Source organism: Mustelus asterias, chromosome 5, assembly GCF_964213995.1.
Source record: "Mustelus asterias chromosome 5, sMusAst1.hap1.1, whole genome shotgun sequence".
Taxonomy (NCBI): domain Eukaryota; kingdom Metazoa; phylum Chordata; class Chondrichthyes; order Carcharhiniformes; family Triakidae; genus Mustelus; species Mustelus asterias.
In genome coordinates this window covers 6,717,298-6,734,099 of record NC_135805.1, presented here as the reverse complement: position 1 = coordinate 6,734,099, position 16,802 = coordinate 6,717,298, and the positions used below count along the sequence as shown (strand labels likewise).

The 16,802-nt window shown below is 45.5% G+C and overlaps 1 protein-coding gene across 1 annotated transcript in view; it reads right to left on the bottom strand.

Moving 5' to 3' along the window:
* LOC144493944 (dynein axonemal heavy chain 8-like) overlaps positions 1-16,802 on the bottom strand; it is a 1,661,706-nt gene that overhangs the window by 1,361,296 nt on the left and 283,608 nt on the right. The gene's annotated exons all lie outside the window — the stretch shown is intronic.

Below are 16,802 nucleotides of genomic sequence, written 5' to 3'. Positions count from 1 at the left end.
GTGTTAAGGTCCGGCAGGAGGTAAATTTCATGCAAACCAAATCCCAAGCAATCACGACTATTTTCCAGTTGTATTTTACCATGAGAAAATAAGTGTACTGAGGTCAGGAGCCACAAATTTCAGTAACGGTTTTGGAGATTATAATATTAAATTAAAACACATTAACACAATGAAAGAAAGACTCGTAAGCTTGCGCAGGATCAGTCAGCTGGAGTGAGATTTCAGCCAGAGTGAGGGCATCGGGAATTTGGAGCTGAGTGGATAACTATTGGAAAGTGTTTCTCTTTTTCTCTCTTTAAAATTCAGTAGTGTAGTTTAAAGGACAATAAGCAACTGACCCAGTTAACTAAGTGGCAGTTATCTGTTTATCAAATGAAGTGTGATTAGGGCCTTAATAGGTGTGAACACTTAGAAATTTTAAACTGGTGTGTGAGTCATCCCAGCTCAGCTGAGCTGTATATAAGGCAGTAGTTTTAGCAAGCGCACGACCAGTAAGCTTGTGCAGTACCAGTCAGCTGGAATGAGATGTCAGCCAAAGTGAGGGTGTCAGGAATAAGGAGCTGAGTGGGAATTTGGTGCTGAGGGGAAAGATGTACTCATCTTCAGGAGAAGCGGAAAGATAGACTTGTGAGGGAGACTTGAGGGCAAGTGAGAGATAGAAAGAAATTGAACCGTGATGTCACAGCTAGCAGGTAAGTGATTGGCTGGTGACAGGTAAGTAGTTTTTCTTTTCATTTTTGTCTTGGCATTGAAGTTGTTGTTATAAGTTAACTTAAGGCTTAAGTCATGGCAAAAGATCACAGACCCGTGTCATGCTCCTCTTGCGCGATGTGGGAATTCAGGGACCTGGAGCTGCAGATGGATTCACTTTGGAGCATCTATGATGTTGAGGAAGTTGAGGAAGCCTATTCAGTGAGTTAGTCACACCACAGATAAGAATTACTGAGGGAGATAGGTGACCACCAAACAGGGGAAGAGTAGGAAAGCAGTGCAGGGGTCCCCTGTGGTCATCTCCCTCCAAATCAGATATACCATTTTGGACACTATTAGGAGAGATGGCTCACCAGGGGAAGGTGGTGACAGCAGTAAGGTTGATGGCACTGTGGCTGGCTCTGCTATGCAGGAGGGCAGGAAAAAGAGTGGCAGAGCTATAGTGATAGGGGACTCAATTGTAAGGGAAATAGACAGGCGTTTCTGCGGACGCAAACAAAACTCCAAGTGGTATGTTGCCTCCCTGGTGCAAGGGTCAATGATATCCAGGAGCGGCTGCAGGACATTCTGAACAGCACAAAGGCACCATCGATATAGGTAAAATACGGGAAAAGGTCCTGCAAGCTGAATTTAAGGAGAACATAAGAACTAGGAGCAGGAGTAAGCCATCTGGCCCCTCGAGCCTGCTCCGCCATTCAATAAGATCATGGCTGATCTTTTCTTGAGGAGTTAAACTAAAAAGTAGGACCTTAAATGTAGTAATCTCAGGATTGCTACCAGTGCCCCGTGCTCGTCAGAGTAGGAATGTCAGGGCAGCTAAGATGAATACATGGCTTGAGAGATGGTGCAAGAGAAGGGATTCAAATTCCTGGGACATTGGAACCGGTTCAGGGGGAGGTGGCACCAGTACAAATTGGATGGTCTGCACCTGGGCAGGACTGGAACCACTGTCCTCAGTGGAGTGTTTGCTAGTGCTGTTGGGAAGGGTTTAAACTAATGTGGCAGGGGGGTGGGAACCAATGCAGAAATTCAGAGGGAAGTAAAATGGGGACAGTAACAAAAGACAGTAAGGGAAAAAGTGAAACGCAGAGAAACTAAAGTCAAAAATCGAAAAGGGCCACAGTACAGAGTACAGGGACGGTGGCGAACTCAGTGAATGGGTCCAGTAAGGCTAAGAGAAATAAAACACAGGGAAAGTGTACAAAACATTACCAGACAGACTGTCTGAGAAAGCAGGGCAGAGAGCAAGGGAAGTCTAGATTAAATTGCATTTATTTCAATGCAAAAGGCCTGACAAGTAAGGCAGATGAATTCAGGGTGTGGATTGGTACATGAGACTGGGATATTATAGCGATTACTGAAACATGGCGAAGGGGGTGCTGGATTGGCAGCTCAAAGTTCCAGCTACAGATGCTACAGAAAAGATAGAACAGGAAGAAAGAGAGGAGGGGGAGTTGCGTTTTTGGTTAGGGAGAACATGATGGCAGTATTGAGAGGGGATGTATCCGAGGGTTTGCCCACTGAGTCTATATGGGTAGAATTGAAAAATAAGAAGGGAGAAATCACTTTGGTAGGTAATGTCCTCTGGGTCCCAAATAGTCAGCGGGAAATTAAGGTGCAAATATGCAAGGAAATTACAGACAGCTGCAAGGAAACTAGGGTAGTAATAGTAGGGGACTTTAACTTTCCCAAAATTGGCCAGGACAGCCATAGTATTACGGGCTTGGGTCTCTTGAAGAAAAAAACTGTTGGATGTAATCAGGAGGAATTTCTCATTTAGTATGTGGATGGCCTGACTAGAAAGGGAGCAAAACTTGACCTCCTCTTGGGAAATAAGGAAGGGCAGGTGACAGAAGTGTTAGTGAGGGATCACTTTGGGACCAGTGACCATAATTCCATTAGTTTTAAGATAGTTGTGAAGAATGATAGGTCTGGCCCAAAAGTTAAAATTCTAAACTGGGGCAAGGCCAATTAGACAGGAACTTTAAAAGTTGATTGGGGGAATCTGTTGGCAGGCAAAGGGGACAGTTGGTAAGTGGGAGGCTTTCAAAAGTGTTAACCAGGGTTCAGGGTAAGCACATTCATTTTAGAGTGAAGGACAAGGCTGGTAGAAGGAGGGAATCCTGGATAACTCAGGATATTAAGGCCCTGATCAAAAAGAAGAAGGAGGCATATGACATGCACAGGCAGCTGGGATCAAGTGGATCCCTTGAAGAGTATAGAGGGTGTAGGAGTAGAGTTAAGAAAGAAATCAGGAGGGCAAAAAGGGGGCATGAGATTGCTTTGGCAGAGAAGGCAAAGGACAATCCAAAGAGCTTACAGGAGCTACAAATACATAAAGGGCAAAAGAGTAACTAAGCATAGAGTAGGGCCTCTTAATGATCAACAAAATCATCTACGTGCGGATCCACAAGAGATAGGTGAGATCCCAAATAAATATTTCTCATCAGTATTTACTATTGAGAAAAGCATGGATGTTAGGGAATTAGGGGAAATAAATAGTGATGTCTTGAGGAGTGTACACATTAAAGAGAAGGAGGTGCTGGAAGTCTTAAAGTGCATCAAGGTAGAAAAATTCCCAGGACCTGATGAAGTGTATCCCAGGACATTGTGGGAGGCTAGGGTGGAAATTGCGGGTCCTCTAGCAGAGATATTTGAATCATCGACAGTCACAGATGAGGTGCCTGAAGATTGGAGAGTAGCAAATGTTGTGCCTTTGTTTAAGAAGGTCTGCAGGGAAAAGCCTGGGAACTAACCCAACATCTGGAGTGGGTAAATTGTTAGAAGCTATTCTAGAAACAGGACAGCATTTAGAGAGGCAAGGACTGATTAGGGACAGTATGCATGGCTTTGTGAGTGGAAAACCATGTCTCTCAAATTTGATTGTGTTTTTTGAAGGGGTAACTAAGAAGGTAGATGAAGGCAGTGTAGTCGACGTTGTCTACATGGATTTTAGCAAGGCCTTTGACAAGGTACTACATGGTAGGTTGTTGCATAAGGTTAAATCTCCCAGGATCCAGGGTGAGGTAGCCAATTAGATACAAAGTTGACTTGACAACAAAAGACAGAGGTGGTTGTAGAGGGTTGTTTTTCAAACTGGAGGCCTGTGACCAGTGATGTGCCCCAGGGATCAGTGCTGGGTTCACTGTTACTTGTTATTTCTATTAATGATTTGGATGAGAAGTTAGGAGGTATAGTTAGTAAGTTTGCAGATGACACCAAGATTGGTGGCATAGTGGACAGTGAAGAAGGTTATCTAGGATTGCAACGGGATCTTGATCAATTGGGCCAGTGGGCCAACAAATGGCAGATGGAGTTTAAATTAGAAAAATGTGAGGTGATGCATTTTGGTAGATCAAATCGGGGCAGGACCTACTCAGTTAATGGTTGGGTGTTGGGGAGAGTTATGGAACAAAGAGATCTAGAAGTACAGGTTCATAGCTCCTTGAAAGTGAAGTCACAGGTGGACGGGTGGTGAAGAAGGCATGCTTAGTTTCATTTGTCAGAACATTGAATACAGGAATTGGTGCGTCTTGTTGAAATTGTACAAGATGCTGGTAAGGCCACACTTGGAATACTGTGTACAGTTCTGGTCACCCTATTATGTTATTAAAAGGGAAAAGATTTACTAGGACCTGATGGTTTGTGTTATAAGGAGAGGCTGGATAGACTGGGACTTTTTCTCTGGAGCGTAGGAGGCTCGGGGGTGATCATATAGAGGTCTATAAAATAATGAGGAGCATAGACAAGGTCGATAGTCAGCATCTTCTCCCAAAGGTAGGGGAGTCTAAAACTAGAGGGCATAGGTTTAAGGTGAGAGGGGAGGGATACATGAGTCCAGAGGGGCAATATTTTCATGATGATTTCCGGCGTTGGATTGGGGTAGGCACAGTAAGTAGTCTTTCAACACCAGGTTAAAGTCCAACAGGTTTATTTGGTAGCACGTGCACCGAAAGGGCAACGCTCCGAAAGCTCATGCTACCAAATAAACCTGTTGGTTTTTGACCTGGTGTTTTGAGACTACTTACTGCAATATTTTCAGAGGGTGGTGAGTGTCCGGAACGAGCTGCCAGAGGTAGTACTAGAGGCAGGTGCAATTGTGTCTTTTAAAAAGCCTTGAGACAGTTACATGGGTAAGTTGGGTAGAGAGGGATATGGACCAAATGCGGGCAATTAGGACTAGCTTAGTGATTTAAAAACTGGGCAGCATTGTCAAGTTGGACCAAAGGACTCTAAAACATAAACACACTAGATTACATTTACATTGTTAAAATTAATCCCATAAAATATTCCTCCAAAATGTACTTAGCTGGTTACACTCACAAGTAAACACCCCTTTTGGAAGCAGTCTTTATCTATAATTATTTTAAACTATAACAATTCCAGTAATATTAGCACAAAGCACAACCCACTGTTGCTGCCAGGAAGGTAATTCATAAGGCTTCTCTTTCACATCCATTTGCCTAAAATGTTGCTTTCTTGAACAACCAGACACTTCTTTGGGGTGGCTAAAAGCTGTTCACTTCACTTCTTCACACTTGCGTCCCAGCAAAGAACCCTCTCGTCAAGTGTTATGTGGCTACACCCACACAAAGCTCCCAACATATCTTTAAATATGTTTTTCTCTTTCATCTTTCCCCATTGTCCTTATCCTTCTTTGAAATTTAACTTTCCCTGAATATAAAGTCTTTTATGTTCTCCTTACGACCTCTACTTTTAGGTAAATTAAAATTGAATGACTTTGATTTGTTTATGACATTTTCTCAGCTTTGAACTTTTTTTATTTCCCTTTGACATCTAACAAACATAACAAACCTTCTTTATTTTTTGATGTACTGAAGCAAATTTCTACCCATGTTGTGTTGACTCGTCGAACAGTCATTTTTTTATTTATTCATTCGTAGGACATGGGCGTCGCTGGCTGGCCAGCATTTATTGCCCATCCCTAGTTGTCCTTGAGCTGAGTGGCTTGCTAGGCCATTTCAGAGGGCATTTGAGAGTCAACCACATTGCTGTGGATCTGGAGTCACATGTAGGTCACATTAGGTAAGAACAGCAGATTTCCTTCCCTAAAGGACATTAGTGAACCAGATGGGTTTTTTCGACAATCGACAATGGTTTCGTGGTCATCAGTAGATTCTTAATTCCAGATATTTTTTATTGAGTTCAAATTCCACTATCTGCTGTGGCGCGATTTGAACCTGGGTCTCCAGAATGTTAGCTGAGTTTCTGGATTAATAGTCCAGCAATAATACCACTAAGCCATCGCCTCCCCATTCATAGAACATAAGAACATAAGAAATAGGAGCAGGAGTAGGCCATCTGGCCCTTCGAGCCTGCCCCGCCATTCAACAAGATCATGGCTGATCTGAAGCGAATCAGTTCCACTTACCTGCCTGCTCCCCATATCCCCTAATTCCCTTATCGATCAGAAAACTATCTACCCGTGATTTAAACATATTCAACGAGGAAGCCTTCAGCCATCACCTTCCCATTCGATCATGGTCACTTGAACTGATTGCCTTCCACACATAACCCCTTTGTATAAAAGCCCAGCTGAATTTCATGACACAGACACACACATGCATATGCATACAGTCAGTTCCCCTGGGGATGGTACCCTGGAGGCAACCCAGAAATACACTGGGCGGCTCTCTCAGAAGTCTCCACATAAGAACATAAGAAATAGGAGCAGGAGTAGGCCATCTAGCCCCTCGAGCCTGCCCCGCCATTCAATAAGATCATGGCTGATCTGACGTGGATCAGTACCACTTACCCGCCTGATCCCCATAACCCTTAATTCCCTTACCGATCAGGAATCCATCCATCCGCGCTTTAAACATATTCAGCGAGGTAGCCTCCACCACCTCAGTGGGCAGAGAATTCCAGAGATTCACCACCCTCTGGGAGAAGAAGTTCCTCCTCAACTCTGTCTTAAACTGACCCCCCTTTATTTTGAGGCTGTGTCTTCTAGTTTTAACTTCCTTACTAAGTGGAAAGAATCTCTCCGCCTCCACCCTATCCAGCCCCCGCATTATCTTATAAGTCTCCATAAGATCCCCCCTCATCCTTACTGAATTCCACATGGGAATTGCTGAAGAAATTTAAGCTTAAATTTACACAATTATCCTGCAGCTGGAGACATGCAATATTCTGATTGGAATTGGAGACTTCGGAATATTCTGACTCTTTTGGCAGAATAGTTAACCAAGAAAAAAATAAAAGAATTAAAACCATTTCTAACTCCCAGGTAAATATGGTAGTGACCAATACACAAACCCCCAGTGGAAGCATCAATTACACCCCCTCTGCTCCCAACTGATTTATTGAGTACCCAACCGCCCACAACATTTGATTACCTCCAACACTCCAACTACTCCCATATCCTTGACTATCTTCCTGACTCCTTACACCTGTAGTCACCACTACACCACATCCCCAACTTCCCTGCTGACCACCTGATTATCCCATCCCGACCTGGAATTCTCCCATTTTCAGACGAGCTGGACACTTAGAGTCATAGAGGTTTACAGCATGGAAACAGGCCCTTTGGCCCAACTTGTCCATGCCATCCTTTTTTTTTTAAACCTAATTTCCAATACCTCCAATTATTCTCCTAATTTCTGACTACCCCAATTTCCCCCAACTACTTCTACAAAGCTTCCACTTCAGCCCCCTCAGCTATCCTCCCAACACACCAATCAACCTCTACCACCCTCAACAATATCTCCAACGCCGCAACAAAGCCTCATTCACCTGACTATCCTCCCGAAACTGCAAATATACTCCCGGCCCCCAACTACACCCAACTAACTCTCAAATTATCCCGTCATCCCCAACTATCCTCTCAATTCTCCGACACCTCCACGCCTGACAACCCCACCCATTCCCTTGATACCCACCTACTGCACACCTCCACATCCTTCAAACACCCCCCCCCCCAACTACCTTCCCAACCCTCAATCTCTAATATGCCATCATTCTCTCAAAATCCTAACCAAGCACCTGTCTATCTCCAAACCCCAACAACCACCTCCCAATCGCCTCCTTGGCTACTCACAATTATCCCCTAATACCCTTCCCAGCAACACTCACAACTCCACACCCTGTGACCTCTCCCAGCAACCACCCAATTACAAAACAAACACCCTCTGACTGTCCTTCTGATCACCCTCAAATATGCCCTCATTTCTCCCCCCCCACCACACCCCCTCCCCCCCCCCCCGCCCCACACTTCCATAAGGATGAGAGTGCACAATTTCAAGTTGGTAAAATGGGCTGATAAGTGGCAAATGAAATTTAATGCATAGGTGATTACATGTATAAGTCATTGAAGGTTGCAGAACAGCTTCATAAAGTATCTGACATTCAGGGCTTTATGAATAATGGAAAAGCATACAAAAGTAAGAACATAATGTTAAATCTGTATAAAACACTGGCTTGGGCTCAATTGGAATATAGGGTGGAAATTTACGGTCGCTTTACACCCATTTTGCAGCAGGAAAATGTTGCAAAATTGGGCGTAAAGCGGCTCGTGCGAAAGGTGCCGGTTTTCACGCCTGTCACGAATTTACGATATCCAGATCTCCAGTGTGGTTAGCCTTTCGCTGGAAATTTATGTGTTTGTTCATTTCAATGTATTTTGTGAGCCTGGTGCTCAATCATCCGGCCTTGCTTGCCTTGATGGCCTTGCCAGGAGAGGTTCTCTCTGGAGAGGAAAACACCTGCTCCCCATGAACGGGGAACAGTTGTGTTGACCTCATGTGGAACTAGAGGCCATTGAGGCCACCCGGGGAGGCCAAGTGCAAAGCTGGGGTGCCCCTTGGCAATGCCAGGCTGGCACATGGGCAATGCCAGCCTGGCACCAAGGCAATGCTCACCAGGCAGTGCCAGGTTGCGGGGCAAATGAGGCAGGGTCACTGGGGGGAGAGGGGCCCGCTGCCACTCTGCGTGCGATCAGTGGGGGAGGGGGGCAGCGATCAGTATGGGCGGCAGAGCCGCGATCAGTCTGGGCGGCAAGGGCTGTATGTTGGGCATGTTTGCAGCAGCAGGAGCCTCACAGCTCTATCTCTGTCTGTCAGACCGCTGCTACTGTTAATGCGCATGTGCAGCATCAGAGGTCTGCCCACAGCCTCTCTGGCTAGAAACTGGCTAGTCCATTTTTTTAAGAGACAGAGTGCAGAAGATTTGGCAGGAAGACTCGCCCAACAACGGACCTGGAATTCTCCCATTTTCAGACTAGCTGGGCACATAGAGTCATAGTCATAGAGGTTTACAGCATGGAAACAGGCCCTTTGGCCCAACTTGTCCATGCCGTCCTTTTTTTTTTAAAACCCAAAGCTAATCCCAATGACCCGCATTTGGCCCATATCCCTCTATACCCAACTTACCCATGTAACTGTCTAAATGCTTTTTAAAAGACAAAATTGTACCTGCCTCTACTACTACCTCTGGCAGCTTGTTCCAAACACTCACCACCCTGTGTGTGAAAAAATTGCCCCTCTGGACACTTTTGCATCTCTCCCCTCTAACCTATGCCCTCTAGTTTTGCATCTCTCCCCTCTAACCTATGCCCTCTAACTTTTGCATCTCTCCCCTCTAACCTATGCCCTCTAACCTATGCCCTCTAGGGGCGGCACGGTAGCACAGTGGTTGGGGCGGCACGGTAGCACAGTGGTTAGCACTGCTGCTTCACAGCTCCAGGGTCCCGGGTTCGATTCCCGGCTCGGGTCACTGTCTGTGTGGAGTTTGCACATTCTCCTCGTGTTTGCGTGGGTTTCCTCCGGGTGCTCCGGTTTCCTCCCACAGTCCAAAGATGTGCGGGTTAGGTTGATTGGCCAGGTTAAAAATTGCCCCTTAGAGTCCTGGGATGCGTAGGTTAGAGGGATTGGCGGGTAGATGTGTGGGGGTGGGACCTGGGTGGGATTGTGGTCGGTGCAGACTCGATGGGCCGAATGGCCTCCTTCTGCACTGTAGGGTTTCTATGATTTCTATGATAGTTTTAGACTCCCCTACCTTTGGGAAAAGATATTGACTATCGACCTTGTCTATGCCCCTCATAGTTTTATAGACCTCTATAAGATCACCCCTCAGTCTTCTACGCTCCAGAGAAAAAAGTCCCAGTCTATCCAGCCTCTCCTTGCAACTCAATCCATCAACTCCGGGTAGCATCCTAGGAAATCTTTTCTGCGCTCTTTCTAGTTTAATACTATCCTTTCTATAATAGGGTGACCAGAACTGTATACAGTATTCCAAGTGTGGCCTTACCAATGTCTTGTACAACTTCAACAAGACGTCTAAACTCCTGTATTCAATGTTCTGACCAATGAAAACAAGCATACTGAATGCCTTCTTCACCACTCTGTCCACCTGTGACTCCACTTTCAAGGAGCTATGAACATTACCCCAAGATCTCTTTGTTCTGTAATTCTCCCCAACGCCCTACCATTAACTGAGTAAGTCCTGCCCTGGTTCCATCTACCAAAATGAATTACCTCGCATTTATCTAAATTAAAGTCCATCTGCCATTCGTCATCCCACTGGCCCAAGTGATCAAGATCCTGTTGCAATCGGAGATATCTTTCTTCACTGTCCACTATGCCACTAATCTTGGTATCATGTGCAAACTTACTAACCATGCCTCCTACATTCTCATCCAAATCATTAATATAAATGACAAATAACAGTGGACCCAGCATTGATCCCTGAGGTACACCGCTGGTCACAGGCCTCCAGTTTGAAAAACTACCTTCCACAACCACCCTCTGGCTTCTGGCAAGAAGCCAATTTTGTACCCATTTAGATACCTCGCCCTGGATCCCGTGAGATTTAACCTTATGCAACAACCTACCATGCAGTACCTTGTCAAAGGCCTTGCAAAAGTCCATGTAGACAACATCAGCTGCACTGCCCTCATCTACCTTCTTGGTTACCCCTTCAAAAAAACTCAATCAAATTTGTGAGACATGATTTTCCACTCACAAAGCCATGCTGACTGTCCCTAATCAGTCCTTGCGTATCTAAATGCCTGTAGATCCTGCCTCTCAAAACACCTTCCAACAACTTACCCACCACAAATGTGAGGCTCACTGGCTTGTAGTTCCCAGGCTTTTCCCTGCAGCCCTTTTTAAACAAAGGGACAACATTTGCCACTCCCCAATCTTCAGGCACCTCACCTGTGGCTATCAATGATTCCAATATTTCGGCTAGGGGACCTGCAATTTCCTCCCTAGCCTCTCACGATGTCCTGGGATACACTTCATCAGGTCCCGGGGATTTATCTTGATGCAATTTAAGAATTCCAGCACCTCTTTCTCTGTCATATGTACAGTCCTCACGACATCACTATTTATTTCCCCAAGTTCCCTAACATCCATGCTTTTCTCAACAGTAAATACGGATGAGAAATATTCATTTAGGATCTCGCCCATCCCTTGTGGATCTGCACATAGATGACCTTGTTGATCCTTAAGAGGCCCTACTCTCTTCCTTGTTACTCTTTTGCCCTTTATGTATTTGTAGAAGCTCTTTGGATTCTCCTTTGCCTTATCTGCCAAAACAATCTCGTGTCCCCTTTTTGCCCTCCTGATTTCTCTGTTAACTCTACTCCTAAACCCCCCATACTCTTCAAGGGATTCACTTGATCCCAGCTGCCAATGCATGTCATGTGCCTCTTTCTTCTTCTTGACTAGGGCCTCAAGGTCCCAAGTCATCCAGGGTTCCCTACTTCTATCAGCCTTGCCCTTCACTCGAAGAGGAATGTGCTTACCCTGAACCGTGGTTGCACACTTTTGAAAGCCTGCCACTTACCATACATCCCTTTGCCTTCCCACAGACCCCCCCAATTAACTTTTGAAAGTTCCTGCCTGATACCATCAAAATTGGCCTTGCCCCAATTTAGAATTTTAACTTTTGGGCCAGACCTATCATTCTCCATAGCTATCTTAAAACTAATAGAATTATGGTCACTGGTCCCAAAGTGATCCCTCACTAACACTTCTGTCACCTGCCGTTCCTTATTTCCCAAGAGGTGGTCAAGTTTTGCCCCCTCTCGAGTCGGGCCATCCACATACTGAATGAGAAATTCCTCCTGAATACACAACAAATTTCGTTCCATCTAACCCTCTAATACTATCTTGAATAGCATCAAGATAGATAAGTCGCCGGGACCAGATGGAATGTACCCTAGGTTTCTGTGGGAGGCGAGGGAAGAGATTGCAGCGCCTCTGGCGATGATCTTTGCGTCGTCGATGGAGACGGGAGAGGTTCCGGAGGATTGCGAATGTGGTTCCTATATTCAAGAAAGGGAATAGGGATAGCCCAGGAAATTACCAACCGGTGAGTCTAACCTCAGTGGTTGGTAAGTTGATGGAGAAGATCCTGAGGGACAGGATTTATGAACGTTTAGAGAAGTTTAGTATGCTCAAAAGTAGTCAGCACGGCTTTGTCAAAGGCAAATCGTGCCTTACGAGCCTGGTGGAGTTCTTTGAAAATGTGACTAAACACATTGACGAAGGAAAAGCGGGAGATGTGGTTTACATGGACTTCAGAAAGGCGTTCGATAAGGTCCCCCATGCAAGACTTCTCGAGAAAGTGAGAGGGCATGGGATCCAAGGGGCTGTTGCTTTGTGGATTCAGAACTGGCTTGCCTGCAGAAGGCAGAGTGGTTGTAGACGGGTCTTTTTCTGAATGGAGGTCGGTCACCAGTGGAGTGCCCCAGGGATCTGTTCTGGAGCCCTTGCTGTTTGTCATTTTCATAAATGACCTGGATGAGGAAGTGGAGGGATGGATTGGTAAGTTTGCCGATGACACGAAAGTTGGTGGTGTTGTGGATAGGTTGGAGGGATGTCAGAAGCTGCAGAGTGACATAGATAGGATGCAAGACTGGGTGGAGAAGTGGCAGATGAACTTCAACCCGGATAAATGTGTAGTGGTCCATTTTGGCAGGTCAAATGGGATGAAGGAGTATAATATCAAGGGTAAGACTCTTAGCAGTGTAGAGGATCAGAAGGACCTTGGGGTCCGGGTCCATAGGACTCTTAAATCGGCCTCGCAGGTAGAGGAGGTGGTTAAGAAGGCATATGGTGTGCTGGCCTTCATCAATCGAGGGATTGAGTTTAGCAGTCAGGAGATAATGATGCAGCTTTATAAGACCCTCGTAAGACCCCACTTGGAGTACTGTGCTCGGTTCTGGTTGCCTCATTACAGGAGAGTGGAAATGATTGAAAGGGTGCAGAGAAGATTTACAAGGATGTTGCCTGGATTGGTTGGCATGCCTTATGAGGATAGGCTGACGGAGATCGGTCTTTTCTCCTTGGAGAGACGAAGGATGAGAGGTGACCTGATAGAGGTGTACAAGATGTTGAGAGGTATAGATCGGGTGGATTCTCGGAGGATTTTTCCCAGGGCTGAAATGGCTGCTACGAGAGGACACAGGTTTAAGGTGCTGGGGAGTAGGTACAGAGGAGATGTCAGGGGTACCTTTTTCACTCAGAGGGTGGAGGGTGAGTGGAATCGGCTGCCGTCAGTGGTGGTGGAGGCAAACTCGATAGGGTCTTTTAAGAGACTTCTGGATGAGTACATGGGACTTAATAGGATTGAGGGTTATAGGTAAGCCTAGATAGGTATGGACATGACCGGTGCAACTTGTGGGCCGAAGGGCCTGTTTGTGCTGCATTTTTTCTATGTTCCATGTTCTATGGCTTTCCCAGTCAATGTTGGGAAAGTTAAAATCTCCGACTATTACCACCCTATTTTTGTTGGAGCTATCTCTAATTTCCTTACATATTTGCTCCTCAATTTCCCGCTGACTATTTAGGGGCCTATAGTACAATCCTATCAAAGTGATTTCCCCCTACTTATTTCTCAGTTCTACCCATATAGACTTAGTGGCCGAACCCTCGGATATATCCCCTCTCAGTACTGCCGTGATGTTTTCCCTAATCAAAAGTGCAACTGCCCCTCCTCTCTTACCTCCTGTTCTAGCTTTCCTGTAGCATCTGTACCCTGGAACATTGAGCTGCCAGTCCTGTCCCTCCCTCAGCCACGTTTCAGTCATTGCTATAATATCCCAGTCCCACGTACCCATCCATGCCCTGAGTTCATCTGCCTTAGAAAAAATCGTAAAATTCCACCCATTGTGTCCACTTCTGGGTATATATTTTAGTAAGAAGTTTAACAACACCAGTCCAACAGGTTTATTTGGTAGCAAAAGCCACACAAGCTTTCGAAGCTCTAAGCCCCTTCAGGTGAGTGGGAATTCTGTTCACAAACAGAGCTTATAAAGACACAGACTCAATTTACATGAATAATGGTTGGAATGCGAATACTTACAACTAATCAAGTCTTTAAGAAACAAAACAATGTGAATGGAGAGAGCATCAAGACAGGCTAAAAAGATGTGTATTGTCTCCAGACAAGACAGCCAGTGAAACTCTGCAGGTCCACGCAACTGTGGGAGTTACAAATAGTGTGACATGAACCCAATATCCCAGTTGAGGCCGTCCTCGTGTGTGTGGAACTTGGCTATTTCATATAGCCAAGATAGCCAAGTTCCACACACACGAGGACGGCCTCAACCGGGATATTGGGTCCATGTCACACTATTTGTAACTCCCACAGTTGCGTGGACCTGCAGAGTTTCACTGGCTGTCTTGTCTGGAGACAATACACATCTTTTTAGCCTGTCTTGATGCTCTCTCCACTCCCATTGTTTTGTTTCTTAAAGACTTGATTAGTTGTAAGTATTCGCATTCCAACCATTATTCATGTAAATTGAGTCTGTGTCTTTATAAGCTCTGTTTGTGAACAGAATTCCCACTCACCTGAAGAAGGGGCTGAGAGCTCCGAAAGCTTGTGTGGCTTTTGCTACCAAATAAACCTGTTGGACTTTAACCTGGTGTTGTTAAACTTCTTACTGTGTTTACCCCAGTCCAACGCCGGCATCTCCACATCATATGTATTTTAGGACACATTCTTCTTGAATGATAGGTATTATAGCAGGTACAGAAACAATTAATGAGTGGTTCCAAGCATCAGGAACTTCAGTTATGTCGAAAGGTTTGAGAAGCTGGGATTGTTCTCCCTGCAAATAAAACTGAGAGAACAAAGAACAGTAGAGCACAGGAAACAGGCCCTTCGGCCCTCCAAGCCTGTGCCGCTCCTTGGTCCAACCAGACCAATCGTTTGTATCCCTCCATTCCCAGGCTGCTCATGTGACTATCCAGGTAAGTCTTAAACGATGTCAGCGTGCCTGCCTCCACCACCCTACTTGGCAGCGCATTCCAGGCCCCCACCACCCTCTGTGTAAAAAAACATCCCTCTAATATCTGAGTTATACTTCGCCCCTCTCACCTTGAGCCCGTGACCCCTCGTGAACGTCACTTCTGATCTGGGAAAAAGCTTCCCACCGTTCACCCTATCTATCCCCTTCATAATCTTGTACACCTCTATTAGATCTCCCCTCATTCTCCGTCTTTCCAGGGAGAACAACCCCAGTTTACCCAATCTCTCCTCATAGCTAAGACCCTCCATACCAGGCAACATCCTGGTAAACCTTCTCTGCACTCTCTCTAATGCCTCCACGTCCTTCTGGTAGTGCGGCGACCAGAACTGGACGCAGTACTCCAAATGTGGCCTAACCAGCGTTCTATACAGCTGCATCATCAGACTCCAGCTTTTATACTCTATACCCCGTCCTATAAAGGCAAGCATACCATATGCCTTCTTCACCTCCTTCTCCACCTGTGTTACCACCTTCAAGGATTTGTGGACTTGCACACCTAGGTCCCTCTGTGTTTCTATACTCCTGATGACTCTGCCATTTATTGTATAACTCCTCCCTACATTATTTCTTCCAAAATGCATCACTTCGCATTTATCTGGATTAAATTCCATCTGCCACCTCTCCGCCCAATTTTCCAGCCTATCTATATCCTGCTGTATTGCCCGACAATGCTCTTCGCTATCTGCAAGTCCAGCCATCTTCGTGTCATCCGCAAACTTGCTGATTACACCAGTTACACCTTCTTCCAAATCATTTATATATATCACAAATAGCAGAGGTCCCAGTACAGAGCCCTGCGGAACACCACTGGTCACAGACCTCCAGCCGGAAAAAGACCCTTCGACCACTACCCTCTGTCTCCTATGCCTAGTTGGAGATTTGAGAAAGGTATTCAAAATCATGAGTGTGGATAGAGTTGACCAGGAAAATATATTCCCACTTGCAGAAGGACTAAAAATGAGAGGACACCGATTTTAAGATCATTGGCAAAAAAAGGAAATGATAGCATGAGGAGAAACTTTTTCATGCAGTGTGTCGTTAAGATCTGGTAAGCACTGTCTGAGAATGTGATTGAGGGAGGTTCAATTGAAGCATTAAAGAGAAAATTGCTTTATTATCTGAAAATGAAGAATGTGCAGGGTTACAGCAAGAAGGGAGGCGGAGAGTGGGATGGTACAGATGCACTGCTCTGTTAGAAAGCCAATGCGGACACGGTGGGTCAAGTAGCTTCTTGTGCTGGAAAGATTCTGTGATATCACAGAATCCTAGAATCACTTCAGTGCAGAAAGAGGACATTCGGCGCATCAGTCTGCACCGACTCTCCAACAGAGCCCACCCCTGTCCTATCCCTATAATCCCATGCATTTACCCCGCTAATCCTCCTAACCTACATATCTTTGGACACTAAGAAGTGATTTAACATAGCTATTCCACCTAACCTGCACATCTTGGGACTGTGGAAAGAAACCAGAACACCCAGAGGAAACACACGCAGACAAGGGGAGAACGTGCAGACTCCACACAGACAGTTACTCAAGGCTGGAATTAAACCCGGGTCCCTGTCACTGTGTGTGCTACCGTGCTTCTCCATGAGATTGAAGGCTGGATTTTATGGTGCTACCAATCTTTAGTAATTAAAGGCAAAATTGAAAGTTTATTCCTTTCAAGCAATATTTGCCGACTGGGAGTCACATCTCCAGAAAATAGAAGATTGGAGGTCTTCAAGCTAATGTAAGAGTTTGTTAGGGTCATCTTGGAGATATTTCCATATTCAGGTGAGACCAGAAGGGCCTATAAATATAGGATA